Genomic DNA, 15,644 nt, shown 5'->3' with positions numbered 1-15,644 from the left:
TGATAAGTATATAAAGTGCAGGTGAAAGTAAACTGGTGGTAACAAGTGAAATCAAGTGAATGAGGTAGAAAAGTAAAATCAATACAGGTAATGGAGTAAAGTGGATTCAGTATTAAAAAGGCAATATGGTTGAAATGTTCAGTGGCTGGAGGAGGGTGTGTGGCAGTCAAGCCAGGTTTAGGGGGGGGGAGGAGAGTGAGGTATAGTACCCTCATATGTCTAAACGTCAGTGGAGCCAAAATATAATGGTTGAGCTTGGTTGCTTGCTAAAATATATTGGTTGAAAACAAAAAGGTGTATTCAGTGTCACTGCAGACGGTTACACTGGAAGGCTGGCAGATTCATCCTACAACCTGCATTCAACGTTGTACTGAACACAGAAAACACAGTACTATACAGATTTTGTTCTCAGATATCAGTCTGTGAGGCCCCTCAACAACATATGCGCACTCGGCCACTGCACTGCAGAGCAAGCACCCTCTCGCAGTTCGTTCACGAAACGCATTCTAGTTAAGATTAATATCCCCCATTCTGCTGATTTTATTGGTTCTCATTAAATACATTTTACAACTAATTTGTTTACAGGTCTGAAACCTGGCGATGGTTTGCCGAGTCTCTAGGATTCAGAAATAGACATGGTGACTTTTAAACTTTTGAAGAACATACACAAATATATATATATATATATATATATATATATATATATATATATATTTTTACTGGATTGTTTATGACCTCATTCACATAGTTCTTTCTTCTTACAGCAAGATGACAGTGGAGAAAGTAAACTAAATATCACATGCAGTAATTGTGAAAGTGTTTCCCAGATACAGGTGGTGGGTCAACCTATCCACTGACTCATCCTACCCCACTCTCCCCTACCCCATTATTCTAAAACATTCTTGTCATTTCAGGTGCTGTGTCTTTGTGCCTTTCCCGACACAGTGAATTGGTCAAAGCCTCTCAAGCTGGTGCTAGTCAACCATTAAGGGGGGGAAAGAAGCACTCAGCCACACTAAAGTCCTCAAGGCCTTCACACAGCCTCAGCTACTCACAGTACAGCGGCGACATCCAAACAAAAAACAAACAGCGTGACACTTCTAAGGCCTTGGCTTAACGCCTATCAAGGACAATGTCTGTTTCAATCAGATGTGTGGTGGCCAAAACCCCAGTGCAGTTGAGAACCTGACAGTGTGTGTCTGGCAGGTGTGTTTCATCATGAAGAGATGAGCAATGTCTTAGCGTTAGAAATACATATTAATACTATGCTTGTTGACGTGTTCTATGTTATAGAACATGTCAACAAATGTCACTCAGGATGGAGTTTGTGTTCTACGTTCCATGTCTGTGTTATATGTTTGATCGCTGCAGGAGTGATGAGCCTTTCCAAAACACCATCTCAAATTAAATCCCTAGAAATCCTGGAGGCACAAGGTGTAAGCCTCCTCTTTTCCCCTTTTTCCCAGACCACTCCTCTTCCCCCCTCCTTAGCCTTATCAGTATTGTTATTGCATTCAGTAAGCCTGAGATATTCAGCGATCCCCCATCAAGACTGCCTCACAAACTACACCCGCCCCCCCCCCCCCCACGGCCCATGAGAGCAAACGATTAGCGCAGATGCTGCTGAACGCTCGTGCAGCTATGAAGTTTCTCAGGAGGGAATTGGTCTAATTAAACTCTGGGCTTGTCGCGGCAACAGCTGTCCTAAGCGGCTTGTCGTCTGTCCATCCACGCACACGTATGTGTGTGTGTGTTTGTGTGAACGAACTTGTGTAGAAGCCGGTCCACCTTGAAGAGGAGGCTGGATGTGATGGCTCCGTGGCCCATGAGAGATGCATCTGTTCATTGCACCGTATTAGGTGTTCAACTGCCATTGTTTTGCTACCAAAATGTGTGCTCAAGGAATTATTTAACATAATGGCGTGATTGAAATTACAGTTAATGCGGTGTTGTATTTAATCCTGTTCTCAACAGTAAGTTGACTAACTTCAAGTATAACCAGGTCTGTCTATACACCTTGGGCCTGTGATGATTAAATTGTTTACAAAACAGTCCCAGCTGTATGCTAACCCAAAAAACATGTACTCCATTCACAGTTTACAGTCCTTTGTCGAACGGAGAGAGAAATCAAGAAACATAGTCTGGTCCTAAAGGAAACTGGGAGAGAGTTTTTGAAAGTACTACCAAGCAATTTTTTTACGATTTGAGTGCAGGACCTTCATCTCGCAGCTAAAGTGCTAAGCTATCAAACCAGTAAGATGTTACTTTTTAAGAACATCTCCCCATCCACACCTGTATAAAAAAAAAACATTTGTGTTTTACACACATCCCCTAGTTTTAGTGTTGTGGTTGCCGCAGGGACAAGTTCAAGCGAGGCATTGTATTTAGTCTTGTTTGCCAGCAAAACAGAGCAAGAACAGAAGATATCACAGTGTGGTTTCCTTGCAATTTCGACTCCACAACACAGCATTTCAATTGCACTTTCAATAATGAGGGCTTTCCTGCTGTGTGTTGACATTAGTTACTATATCTCAGACAGAACAAAGACAAGACATTTCAAAAGATTTATAACGGTATTTTACAGAGTGGACTAAATACACTAGGCCATACCTAGCTGTTCACTTAAACCTGCGTACTTTGAAGAGGGAAGTATTTGTGTGCATGAGCTTAGCTTAGCTTCCGGAACACTCTACTTCATCCCCTCATCACATTCCCCCACTCATTAAAAACCTCAGCTGCCTCCACCCTGGATCCCATCAGGACACAAAGCCCTGAGTATGGCTTGGTGCTCTCTCTCACTCTTTCCATCTCTCTCTCTCCTTATCTCTCTCTCTCTCTCTTCCCATCTCTCTCTTTCTCTCTCTCTTACTCTTTCTCAGACACACTATCTTTTCGTTTTCTGCCCCTCAGTACTAAGAACCACATGCCTCTAATCCTCAGAATACCTGGACACTGCTGTACTCCATCTCTCTATCAATCTCTCTCTCTCTCCATCTCTCTCTCTCTCTTTCATTCTAAGAAATCCTCTTCATCTAGCTGTTAACTTTTGATATCAATCATCATAGTTTCTGTCACATCTTCAAGAGGAGAAGAGATAAAAAAAAGAAAGACAGAAAAAAAGATGGTGGGTCCAATTTGCATGCATTCATCTGCTCCCACATACTGCGTGCCTGTGGCTTTTCTGACTGAAGGTGGCTTATAATGTAATATTTGTGCCGAAGCTATTTCCGCTCCGATCGGTAATGATGCCTGCTCATCAACTTGATTTTTCCAAACCAGCAGGGCCAGGTTTGTGACCAAAGACGGCATACTTAGTTCACAGTTGCCGGCTTTCTGCCACAGTTCCTGGTGTGCTGAGTTAATGGATTAGAAAATAGTTGCAGATGGAGCAGATTTTTTCATTTAGTATAAATAAATGTAAATTACTATCTACAGTCAATACAGTCTCTACAATTTATAGAAAATCGTGTTGTGAATGCTACCGACATATATCAACAAGAACGACACGAATCATGTTTAAAGAAGGCAATCTCAAAGGAGAAGGAAAGAACTCTCACTTAGACTGACAGGGGCCGCATGGGAATCCATTTCCTGCACAATGTTAAGGCAGCAGTGGCAGATCTCATTCGGTTGTGTCCAGCCTCTCTTGTAGGTGGGGATTAAATGTGTGTCCTGATTGACCCAAACCTGACATCTAGCAAAATGCCCTGCCTGGCTTTGCAGCTGGTGAGGGCCTGCCACAGCCACATCCACCACCACATCCACCACCTATGTTGTCATTTATTAAACAAGATGGTCCCTGCTCTTCACTGCGGGGGCTCTGGCAGGGGAGTTGCAGCCTAATTCCCCCGCGGCGCCACCGTCACATGCACAGGGCTGTAGGCGCATGTTGTTGTTGGATGAGGTAGAGAGATGGAGAGACAGTGCTCTTTCACAGTACTCCTCCTTCATTTTCTTTTTCCTTTCTAGAATAACACTTCACCACACCACATAATTTGCGACTTTGGGTACTTGAAAGGCGCACTATAAAATAAAGGTATTATTATTATCTACAAGCTGTCAGTCAGTGACCCAGCTGGGCAGGACTGGACTGAGGACCCACGCAGCTCTGTAGTTAAGGGCCTATGTCCTATTGCCTCTGTGTCCAATCCTTACACCAGGAAAACTGCTCTATCTGAATGCTCATGCTTCTAAGACTGGCTCAGCTCGGCTTCCAAGCCTGATCTGCTATAGTGGACAGGATGGCGCAGATAGCAATTCGCTGCAGAGCCCATACAAAGTGGTCGAGCCCCAGATAATTGCCCTTCATCCGAGAGAACTTTCAAACAATTTGTTGCTTGTCTGACATCGGCATGTCAAAACCCGGGACGTGTCACCGCGCAGGGGGTCCATACGCTGCCGTTGTGTGGGTGAATAACTAACCGTCTGATGCAAGATGACACTTCTCAGATAGGAACAAATGGGGGCGCGCCCCCCTTTTCCACTTGCATCTGTGACACCCCCAGCACCCAGTAACTCCCCCCCCCCCTCCACACACAAACACATACACACACACACAAACACAGTTCTTCCACTACAGAGTTTTGGTACTGCTGTGAACCGCCTGTGTGTCTTCAGAAAAGTGCCGCAGAAAGGTTAATGAATTCAATACTGTGGAGCCTGGATCCCTTGCTGAGGCCACACAGGGGTTGGGGGTGGGGGTGGAGGTGTGAAGACTACCCGATTCGCACAGCATGTTGATGGGGCCAACGATACAGTGGGGAGGGCCTCTGCTGCCCCCTAGGGGATACAAACTGCCATGGCAGGAGAACCCAATTTTCTTCCCTCCTTGAGAAGATTGGGAGACTTGAACTACCAACATCGTCCCTCTCTTGCTCAATGTCAGCCAGCACACACATGCAGCTGAAGTTGTGAATAAATAAACTGATAGTACTTTGGCTTTAACATGCATTGGGTATGTGTGATGGTTGGTTTTGGTTGTTGTTGTTGTTGTTGTTGATGTTGTTTCTGTCCAGTCAAAATAGTACAGTATAGAAAATGAAAACGGTTGAGGTGTAGCTCTACATTTGTACATGTGCACACATTAAAGATTAAGAAAGAGACGGATACACAGAAAGAGAGAGACAGAGAGACTAAGAAAGAGGGAGAGGGAGAGACTAAGAGAGTCACTGAGAGGAAGTGACTGAAGGAAAGGGAGAGAAGATCGAGAGGGAAATTAGCAGTGATGGGCAGTAGCGTCACTACTTCTAGCGACGCTACTAGCTTAACTACATTTGTCAGAAGCTTGGCAGTAACGTTGCTTTTTACAAAACCAAGTAACTTTTCGGTAGCTAAGCTCGTTTATTGATCAAGTAGCGCAGTAGCGTCCTCGAAAGCTTATTTATCCTGGACATTTCTGATGTTCATACATAACAGGCTTCCCTGTAGCCATCAAACACACAAATTAAGCAGTACGTCACTTTAGTCGAGACAAGTGAAAAGCAGACGCTGCTCATAAATTTAAAAGGGGTAGTTTGCATGCAGATTCTAGACAACCGGATAATTACAATGCTGTTGATATTTAGATACGGCTGAAGATGATGAAAGTAAAAAAAATAAATCCAAACAAAAATAAAGGAAGTCCGTGCTGTCTGCTCAGAGAGTCGAATTGCGAAAATGCACGAAATAGACGAAAGATGAAGGGAGGTGGAGGTCTTCTGCATTCATTTGTTTTCAACTGCGTTTGAGGACCTGACTTCACAGCCATACCTTCAAAGGTACGTCACTTTAGACGAGTCGAGTGAGAATAAATATGTTTTCAGATGCCTTCTTTGTAATCCAAAGAAAAATTCCTGTCAACGTCAATGACATCCAACACAAACATACGAACACACGTTCAGGTGATGGAATTTCATTGACTTGGCATGCAGTTTGTTTAGCTGAAAGTAGCTACTAATGTATCAAACTACTTTTGACAGGTTTTTGTAACTTAGCTTGCTACTTTTTTATGAGTGGTAGCTTCTGTGTAGTGAAGCTGAATTTATTGTAGAGTAGCTGATAGCTTAGCTCACTACACATATCAAGTAGCTTGCCCATCACTGGAAATTAGCAGGCTGAGACTGGCTATGTGTCTTTACGAGCCCGAGTCATACTCACCCCTGAGTGGTGGGTAGTCTCTCTCACAAGGCACTAAAGAGAAACTAGTCGCCTGTGAGACTGTCAGAGTGTGTGTGTGTGTGTGTATAAAACAGACAGAATCTAGAGATGCATTTCCGTAAAGAAAATGCAAATGTGCCGAAGCACCAGTCAGCCGCTGCCTACTGTAACCTAGGGCAACCGAGTGGATACTAGTACAAAAAAAACTCTCCTACCCCATGTTGGGTAGGCAATAAATATAATCTTACGAGCTGCAGGGTATCACTTCTCTAACCCCAGTGACCCAGTGATCCACACACTGTGCTGTTAAAACATTATTCAGTCAGTATTCAAAATGAGTCGATGGTCTTCCTTCACTGTTTGCAAATGCACTTTTAGAGGTTGAGGAAAAACTGGATCACGTTGTTCCTCTGAAGAATGTCTGTTGTCTTTCCCTTGTGAGTTCATTGGTACTTCACTAATGGAATGTGCTACCTAGTGGTCGATTGTGTTCGGCCATGGTACATTCAAAGAGTATAACAAAGCATTGAAAAAGTCACCTCTTTAGAATTCATCCGTCTTTTCATGTATTTGTAACAAGCCCTACTTTTTTATCTTTATATTCTGTAATAAGTCTAGAATGGTGTTGACATCGTGAAAACACTGGTTGGAGATGTGCTTACGCAAAATAAAGAGAAATGGAAAGAAAGAATTGAGTTTATTTGTATAGCTGGATCGCTGGTGTGTGTTTGTGTGTGTGTGTGTGTGTGTGTGTGTGTGTGTGTGTGTGTGTGTGTCTCAGAGAGAAAGAGAGATAGTCTGTTTAAGAGAGTGTGTATGTGGTGTGTGTGTGTGTGTCAGAGAGAAAGAGAGATATTATGTGTGTGTGTGTGTGTGTGTGTGTGTGTGTGTGTGTGTGTGTGCTTGTGACTTCTGTATGTGTCTGTAACCCTGTTGAATTTCATTAATAGTATAAATATAATAGTTTTATAAATAGTTTAAGGCAGAATAAATAAGTTCATGATATAATAAATAGCATTAAGGTTAAAAGGTAATTCATTTAAAATGTTTATTGTTTGAGGTGTAATGCATTTCTGAAAATGTTTGTGAATGTATTTTATTGCTGTACTGTTTGATTATGAGCGAATTACATCTGAGGTCAAAGGACAGGGAAGTGGGTGGAGTAGAGGGAGAGGTTAAGAAAACGAGAGAGTGATGGGATAGCGTGGAGTGAGCAGGTGGATAGAGAAGGTTAACGGTATTGTGGAGAAAGAAGTGATATTTAAAGTGTTCACCAGTTAAGTGAGTTCGACTAGGACTCTTATTGCTTTTGGATAGTTGAGTGGATAACTCAACTGTTTAAAATAAGTAGTTTAGCTGCTGGACAAGTGGCTAGTTTTCAGGCTGGGACTAAGCTAACAAGCTAGCGACTAGCTAACGTTGCAGTAGCTAAGTCTGTGGAACCCTGCCATCCATCGTCTGACTCTGCATCGGGTGACGATAGTCGACTCTTCTCGTCATCTGGATCCTGGGTTGGTCTCCACCTGCTGCCGCCTTTCCTCTGCTGTGTGTGCGGCTACACACACAGGCTCATTGATGAAAGGTACCATATCACGTTTAATTTTGCCCTCAAGGTGAAGCAGCCATTTTGTTTTTGGCTTCAACAAACCCAAGCGACGTTCAGGCTTGCAACGTTGAACTGGGGTAAACTGTATACTGTTTCATGTTGCCGGCTGTTTTATTTTCGTTGGGCCCATGTGTTGTACTGTATTGAATGTGCTGTGTATTGAAATGACTACTGAATAATTGCATTGGTTTAATAAGTAAATAGTTCGCTTTTTTAAACAGTTGTTTGCATAGCATATCTTAAGTTAAATAAGGAGCCACACAGATTATTTTAAGAATTCAGGTTAGCCACCTCTCATAAAGCTCCACCAAGCGAGAGAGGCGCTACATAAAATGGAGGCATCGCTGGCTAGCTGCCTTATCGACTTACGAGTTTGATGTACAGTATAGGCCAGGCCGACAGAACATTGATGCCGACCTGTTGTCTAGGAACATGCCAGATGTGGATGAAGACGACAGCTGGGTGACCATCCCTCAGTCTGAGGTCAAGACTATCTGCCAGAGAGTCTGTGTACTAGGGCCTGGCCATAGAACGCCTGTTTATGTCGCTCAGCTCGGGGCCTCTTCACACTGTGTTCCTAACCTTTATGCGTTTCCAATGCACATGGAGTTGAAGTCACTGGAACTCATGTCCAAACCGAATCTCAGGAAGGCTCAAGAAGATGATGAAGCTATCGGACCAGCCATCCAGGCCGTCAAGCATGGACGCTGGCCAGATGTGATGAGTCAAGAGCTTTCAAGACTGAAAAGAGAAACGGGGAAGCTCACCATGAAGGATGGAATGTTGTACCGTTTGAGTAAGAAACCCTCCGGAGAAGTGGTCAGTCAACTCGTCCTACCAAAGGAGTTCCGTGAGAGAGTTATGCAAGCCATGCATGATGACCTGGGGCACCTTGGACAGGAGAGAACTGTTGACCTCCTTCGAAGTCGATTCTTTTGGCCAAGGATGTCGATCAATGTGGAAGAATACATAAGGAACTGTGGAGAGTGTGTCGCTCACAAGACCCCTACACAGAGAGCTGCTCCATTGCACCAGATCGTAAGCCAGGGGCCTTTGGACCTAGTGTGCATGGACTTCCTTTCCATGGAGCCTGACTCCAAAGGCATAAGCAACGTCTTAGTGGTCACAGACCATTTCACGAGATACGCCCAGGCTTTCCCAACGAAGAGTCAGAAGGCCCATGTTGTGGCCAAGATCTTGATGGAGAAGTATTTTGTAAATTATGGACTGCCTTCAAGGATCCATTCAGATCAAGGAAGAGACTTTGAGTGCCGATTGATCCGAGAGCTGTTGACCTTGATGGGAATACGCAAGTCGCGGACAACGCCGTATCATCCTCAAGGAGATCCGCAGCCAGAAAGATTCAACCGAACTCTACTCTCCATGCTTGGTACACTGGGACGCGAGAAGAAGCGTACCTGGAGCCAATATGTGCCTTACCTGGTCCACGTGTACAATAGCACGAAGTGTGATGCCACAGGGTACTCGCCTTACCACCTAATGTTCGGCAGAGAGGCTAGACTTCCTGTTGACTTGTGCTTTGGAACATCACCAGATGGCATAGAAGATGCAGGCCACACCCGTTATGTCACAAAGTTGAAGGAAGACTTGAAGCAGGCCTACAAGCTAGCCTCTCATGCTGCTGACAAAAGGCACCAGAGAAACAAGAGATTGTATGACCGCCGAGTTACCTTTCAGTCCATTGAGATAGGTGACAGAGTTCTGCTCCGGAACCTAGGCCTGAGAGGCAAGCACAAGCTGGAAAGTAAGTGGAATCCTAACCCCTATGTTGTCGTGGGAAAGATGCCCAACCTACCTGTGTTCAAGATCAAAAGGGAGGATGGAACACCAGGTACGAAGACTATGCATAGGGACCATCTCCTTCCTATTGGACAGCTTGTGAGAATGCCATCTACCACCCAGGTTGAAGAACCACCTGCCAGGCCCAAGACCAGAGCAAGTACTCACAAGAAAAGCCACCGAGACTTGAGACCAGAGACTCAGGAGTTACTGGAGTTTTCGGATTCGTCCTCTGACATGGAATACTATGTCCCTCACCGTGCCACTCGGAGAGAGCTTGGCCCAAGAGTGATGCATACTGCCAGGCCAGAAGTTGACCAAGGAGATGACCCTGAGCCTGAAGAGGACATTGAGTTAGAGCCTGATGGTATTCCTGAACCAAGACATTTCCATGACCCTACAGCTGAACCTGTGGAGGAGGATGATTCAGATTCTGAAGAAAATGACCACAACTCTGAAACGGAATCTGCGGATGAAGGGAATGAAGAGTGTGATCCAGTAATAGCTCTGGAAGAGACCAGTGAAGCTGGATTGGAGTCTGAAGAAGATGTATCTGAGGTCCAGGAAGACAGAGTGATAACCAGATCTGAGCCTAGACCTAAAAGAGCTGCAAAGCCGACTATTAGACTAACCTATGATCATCCTGGTAGGTCCAGAGATCAGCCAGTAACTATTGTCCACAGAGGCATAGTCATTAAAATAGGACACTGTCACTAGAGTTATTACACCTTAAGAAAGACTCCTTAGTTTAAGTTAGTCAGTGTCTGATGAGGACATACAGACGTTTAAAAGGGGGAGGGTGTAACCCTGTTGAATTTCATTAATAGTATAAATATAATAGTTTTATAAATAGTATAAGGCAGAATAAATAAGTTCATGATATAATAAATAGCATTAAGGTTAAAAGGTAATTAATTTAAAATGTTTATTGTTTGAGGTGTAATGCATTTCTGAAAATGTTTGTGAATGTATTTTATTGCTGTACTGTTTGATTATGAGCGAATTACATCTGAGGTCAAAGGACAGGGAAGTGGGTGGAGTAGAGGGAGAGGTTAAGAAAACGAGAGAGTGATGGGATAGCGTGGAGTGAGCAGGTGGATAGAGAAGGTTAACGGTATTGTGGAGAAAGAAGTGATATTTAAAGTTTTCACCAGTTAAGTGAGTTCGACTAGGACTCTTATTGCTTTTGGATAGTTGAGTGGATAACTCAACCGTTTAAAATAAGTAGTTTAGCTGCTGGACAAGTGGCTAGTTTTCAGGCTGGGACTAAGCTAACAAGCTAGCGACTAGCTAACGTTGCAGTAGCTAAGTCCGTGGAACCCTGCCATCCATCGTCTGACTCTGCATCGGTTGACGATAGTCGACTCTTCTCGTCATCTGGATCCTGGGTTGGTCTCCACCTGCTGCCGCCTTTCCTCTGCTGTGTGTGCGGCTACACACACAGGCTCATTGATGAAAGGTACCATATCACGTTTAATTTTGCCCTCAAGGTGAAGCAGCCATTTTGTTTTTGGCTTCAACGAACCCAAGCGACGTTCAGGCTTGCAACGTTGAACTGGGGTAAACTGTATACTGTTTCATGTTGCCGGCTGTTTTATTTTCGTTGGGCCCATGTGTTGTACTGTATTGAATGTGCTGTGTATTGAAATGACTACTGAATAAATGCATTGGTTTAATAAGTAAATAGTTCGTTTTTTTAAACAGTTGTTTGCATAGCATATCTTAAGTTAAATAAGGAGCCACACAGATTATTTTAAGAATTCAGGTTAGCCACCTCTCATAAAGCTCCACCAAGCGAGAGAGGCGCTACATGTCCATGTAGGTCTTTGTGTCTGATGGTGAGTATGTTAGAGAAAGGTGAGAGAGAGAGACTTGAGGGATGTGGGCGATGGACTATTAACCTGGATTGTCCTCTATTTTTGGATCTTCACTTTACATTACTTGTTTCTGTTTGGGTGGGTGAGGGTCTATAAAGGGTTTACAACCTATTAATAACTTAATTATGAACCATATTAACCTTTATAAAGGGAGCCTTATTGTTAAGTTGTACCAGATTTTGTTTAGGCACTCAAGCACTCTGGTGTCTCTGATAGCCTCATTGTGTTCAAAGGTGCGTGCTCTCACTCTTTGACTTCCTTGTCATCATCTTGCGTCTCCAACGGTGACGAGTGCCTCCGGGACTCTCGGAATAGCAGGGCCCGAACAATAAAACCGAGCAGCTGGTGCCATGTGTCATCCCTTATTTATGGCCTCACCGACACTTGATTGACAACGTGGGACACGAGAAATCAGCCTTTTGAATCAAGCCGCTGGGTGGCAACATAAAAATAACATAAAGAAAGAACGAAAGAAAGAAGTATGGGAGTGAGTGAGAGGGCGCAAAAAAAAAACAATCAAACAACCAAACAAACCAGGGTTCTCCCGGGAAGATAAAAAGCGTATGATGGCAACAGCGGTGAGTTTTATTTGCGGAGACGCGACACAGCGCGTCGGGGAACGCTGCAGCGTTTCGCTGCCCCTGGGCTCGTGTCGAGCGTTCGGGTGCAGTCCTCTCTGTCTATCTCTCTCCACTACAGTCTGGCTTCCCTTTCATTCCAGTCCAGTTTGATCCCCCCTCCCTCTATCCCCACTGTGAAACAAAGAGTATGGAAAGCTGTGCGGTTTTCAGGGAAGCGTATGAATATTACATGGCGGCAAACATTTTGGGGCCAATCCGCACTTTTACTCCTTTTTTCCCGCACCTGACAGCTAGCATCAGGCCGCCGGATCGGGGTCTGCTCCGATGGTATGAATAAAATATTGTTTTATTGCATGTTCTCCCCATTTCTCATTCTCCCCATTTCTCTCTTTGGTTCTCCCTTTTTTACAAATGATAAAAAAGATGTTTCTCTGCGCTTCTGACGACCAGCGTGGTTTCATTGGACTGCACGGGAGGCAATGGCAAACCTCAAAACAACTTTGATTTTACCCACAAGCCTGTGCTGGAGAAAGTTATCCAGAGGAAGACAGCTTCTCAATTGTTTTTGTATGGCTATATATAAACTTCAAAGCACAGCCAACAACACATAAAAAGACATTCCCCTCTCTCTATTCCTCCTTCTCTCTATCTTTCTCTCTCTCTCTCTCTCCATGGGTTGTTCTGTTTGCCGCAAAATGTTTAAAAATTAAACGGCAACAGTTTAAACGCCAACGCGCAAGTGGCTCTGTAAAACTGCCAGACGAAATCATTAACGCTTTCCGGTGTACTTAAAATGACTTGTGAACTTCTTGTTGTTTAAGGGGGTGATATGAAGGGTGACTCATACTTCATGTGTCTCCTAGCGCCCAACCTGAGATATGATCAAAAATGTTTTCCTTTTAGCTGAGGTGCTTGTGGACTATAACAGGAGAATACAAGTAGTTTATTTTTCTGATGAAAGCAAAACACAGGTACTACAAAGTGTTTGGCTATATCTCACACATAAATCCACCCTGCAAAATAGATAGTGTGTTATTAATGATTAAAGGGATGAGCCGTCCCAATTCAGCCTCTAGCCGTCTAGATCTGTGGGCTCTCTTAAAGCAGACGGTGACACTTTAGGCCAATGGTCTATTGTGTAATAGTCCACAAACATTGAACAGCGGGACTACTTAACAAAACACATGTCAGCTAAGCCTAACGCTCAATCATCTTTCATCTCCATAATGCCTCAGATTGTAATCAGATTGTAATCTGATCCTAACTCCAAAGCCTGATCTAATCCTATTTCTATTCCTCACGGTAGTCAGAGGGTTTATTGGTTGTCTCTGATAATTTACCGGCCCACTTGTGTCAGATTATATCATATGGATTGTTCTATACAACACCGTCCCAAAAGGTCATCTCAGTCTACTTTGTTTAAAAAACAAGTGTTACTCTGGGGATTAAGAAATGGAACATACTATTTTTATTAAATTACCATATAACATATGGGTAAACCGCAGTGAAGAATTGGATGTATTAATATTAATTATGTTAGTATTTTTCTCCGAAAAATCTTGCCACAATTTTTTTGTCTTTTGCATTGCATGTGTTTGAGTTAATATTGAAATGTCACAACAAAAAACAATCCATGACTTCAAACACCACTACCAGGCTTTTGATCAATAACATCACAGTGAGCTTTTTGTAGGAGCTGTACAGAGCTCTTCTAATATGCACATGGCGAGCCTGCATTGATTGGCACAGGGACAAGAACTAGTGCTTTGGTGACGCACAGAAACTCAGGGGCTCAGTGATGTGTCTTGAGGACTCTCTTCTCTCTCTCTCTCTCTCTCTCTCCCTCTCTCTATCTTTCTCTCTCTCCTTTTTTATTTGTCGCTCTTTCTTTCTTTTCCCCCCCAACTTTCCCTCACTACCTTGATTAATCTTCAGGCCTTCTGTCCCTCTTTTACCCAACCTGTCTTATCCCTTTCTTCTTTCCACCTTCCTTCACTTTCTTTTACCTTTCCCTAGCTTCTCACCATCCCTTACCCTCTCTTGGCCTCCCTCCATCCACCTATTTCCCCCTTCTGTCCCCCCCCCCCCGCCCCCCAACCCTCCTCTTTCTCTCCTCCTTTCCATCACAAGTAAAGCATGAGATAGGATCCACTGACAGCAACTGAGATCTACTTCCTCCTTCTCACCTGTCAGATCAATAACATCACCTCAGCTTCTCTGAGCATCAGGTGCTTGAAATCAAAGTCACAAGGCTTTTCTTCAGACGGAGAGAGAATATCCTGGAGATATTTGTAAAAAAAAGAGAGAGAGAGACAGGAGAGTGCAGAAATACTAGTAGCCAATCAAATGTTACCATTCTGTGAAGGGACTGGGGATGTGTAACAGCACACGATGACCAGTGCAGCAGTCAACAGTTACTTCTAATCTTTTGGTTCGCACTAAACTTTCTGTTGTGATCAAACCGACTAAAACACAACCTAAAAACGTTGTGTTCACAAATTAGCAAGTAGAATGCTTTGTTTTCTTAGCTCACATTTAGCTGTGTCCTGTGTCCGGTGTCCTGTTCAACGTTGTTGGGAGGTGAACACTTAATGTGGAATTTAATGGTGGAATTGCTGTTTACAACCACCAGGTGGAGCTGTAGCCTGATGCATCAGCATTTTCACATGTCTAAGAGTTTTACATTTGAGCTCTTCCTTCCATTCTCTTCCGACTACCGTCACCAACTCCTGTTTCATGTCTGTGTACGTTAATGTGTGTTAAAGCTGCTTTAATTTCATGCCCGGCACATTTCAAGTAATTGAATAACAATGTAAATTATATGAAAATGTAAAACCTGATTTCTCAAAAATTTTCATTACATAACCACTGTTACATTGTTGCTACATTTATAGTGTTCTAGACATAAGTTTTATGCAGGAATGCTCACAACTCTCCACGAATTCAATCCATGTTGGTGGCACTGACACATTCATTAATGTGATAAATAATTTCTGAGGCATAAACTCAGCATTTTGAGAGAGCTACAGGTTTTGCAGGTAGTCCATTGTGTCGTTTTGACGCTGTGATGCTTGGCTTGGTCAATCGAGCATCCTTCATGTTGATACCACAGGCATTACATTTAGTGATTCTTTTGCTTGTGTGAAGTTATTTAGGTTATGACTAATGGGACAGAAATAACAGGTGTTTCTCTCCATTGCGTCACATAACATCATATGAGGCTGCGCGCACCAGAGACGTAAGGTTATGGGTCATAAGGGAGGAAATGACATTCAGCTCGTCAGACATTGTTGATGCGCCAAAATAAAATAAATAAAAAACGAAATAAAGATTGCTCACGACTCGCAAATCTCGACTTTGAGTCGAGTCTCAAGTCACTGGGCCCTATCTTGCACCCAGCGCAATTGACATTGTCACCGACGCATGTATCATTCCTATCTTGCACCCGGCGCACAGCGCGATTTTCCCTCCAGAGGCGCGCTTCGAAATGAACTTGCGTCGACATGGGCGGGGGCGGAACAGAGAAGGCGTTTCTCTGGCGCAAGTGGTATTTTGCAGTTTAAAAAAAAAACGCCGTGCGCCGTGCGCCATTGACCAAAAAAAAGCTGGTCTAATGTGAGGCGCAATGTCTAAAGTCTGTAACGC

The sequence above is a fragment of the Sprattus sprattus genome (genome assembly GCF_963457725.1).
Source record: "Sprattus sprattus genome assembly, chromosome: 1".
In the NCBI taxonomy this organism is placed as follows: Eukaryota; Metazoa; Chordata; class Actinopteri; order Clupeiformes; family Clupeidae; genus Sprattus; species Sprattus sprattus.
The sequence above is the reverse complement of the archived record's forward strand: the minus strand, read 5'-3'. Positions refer to the sequence as shown.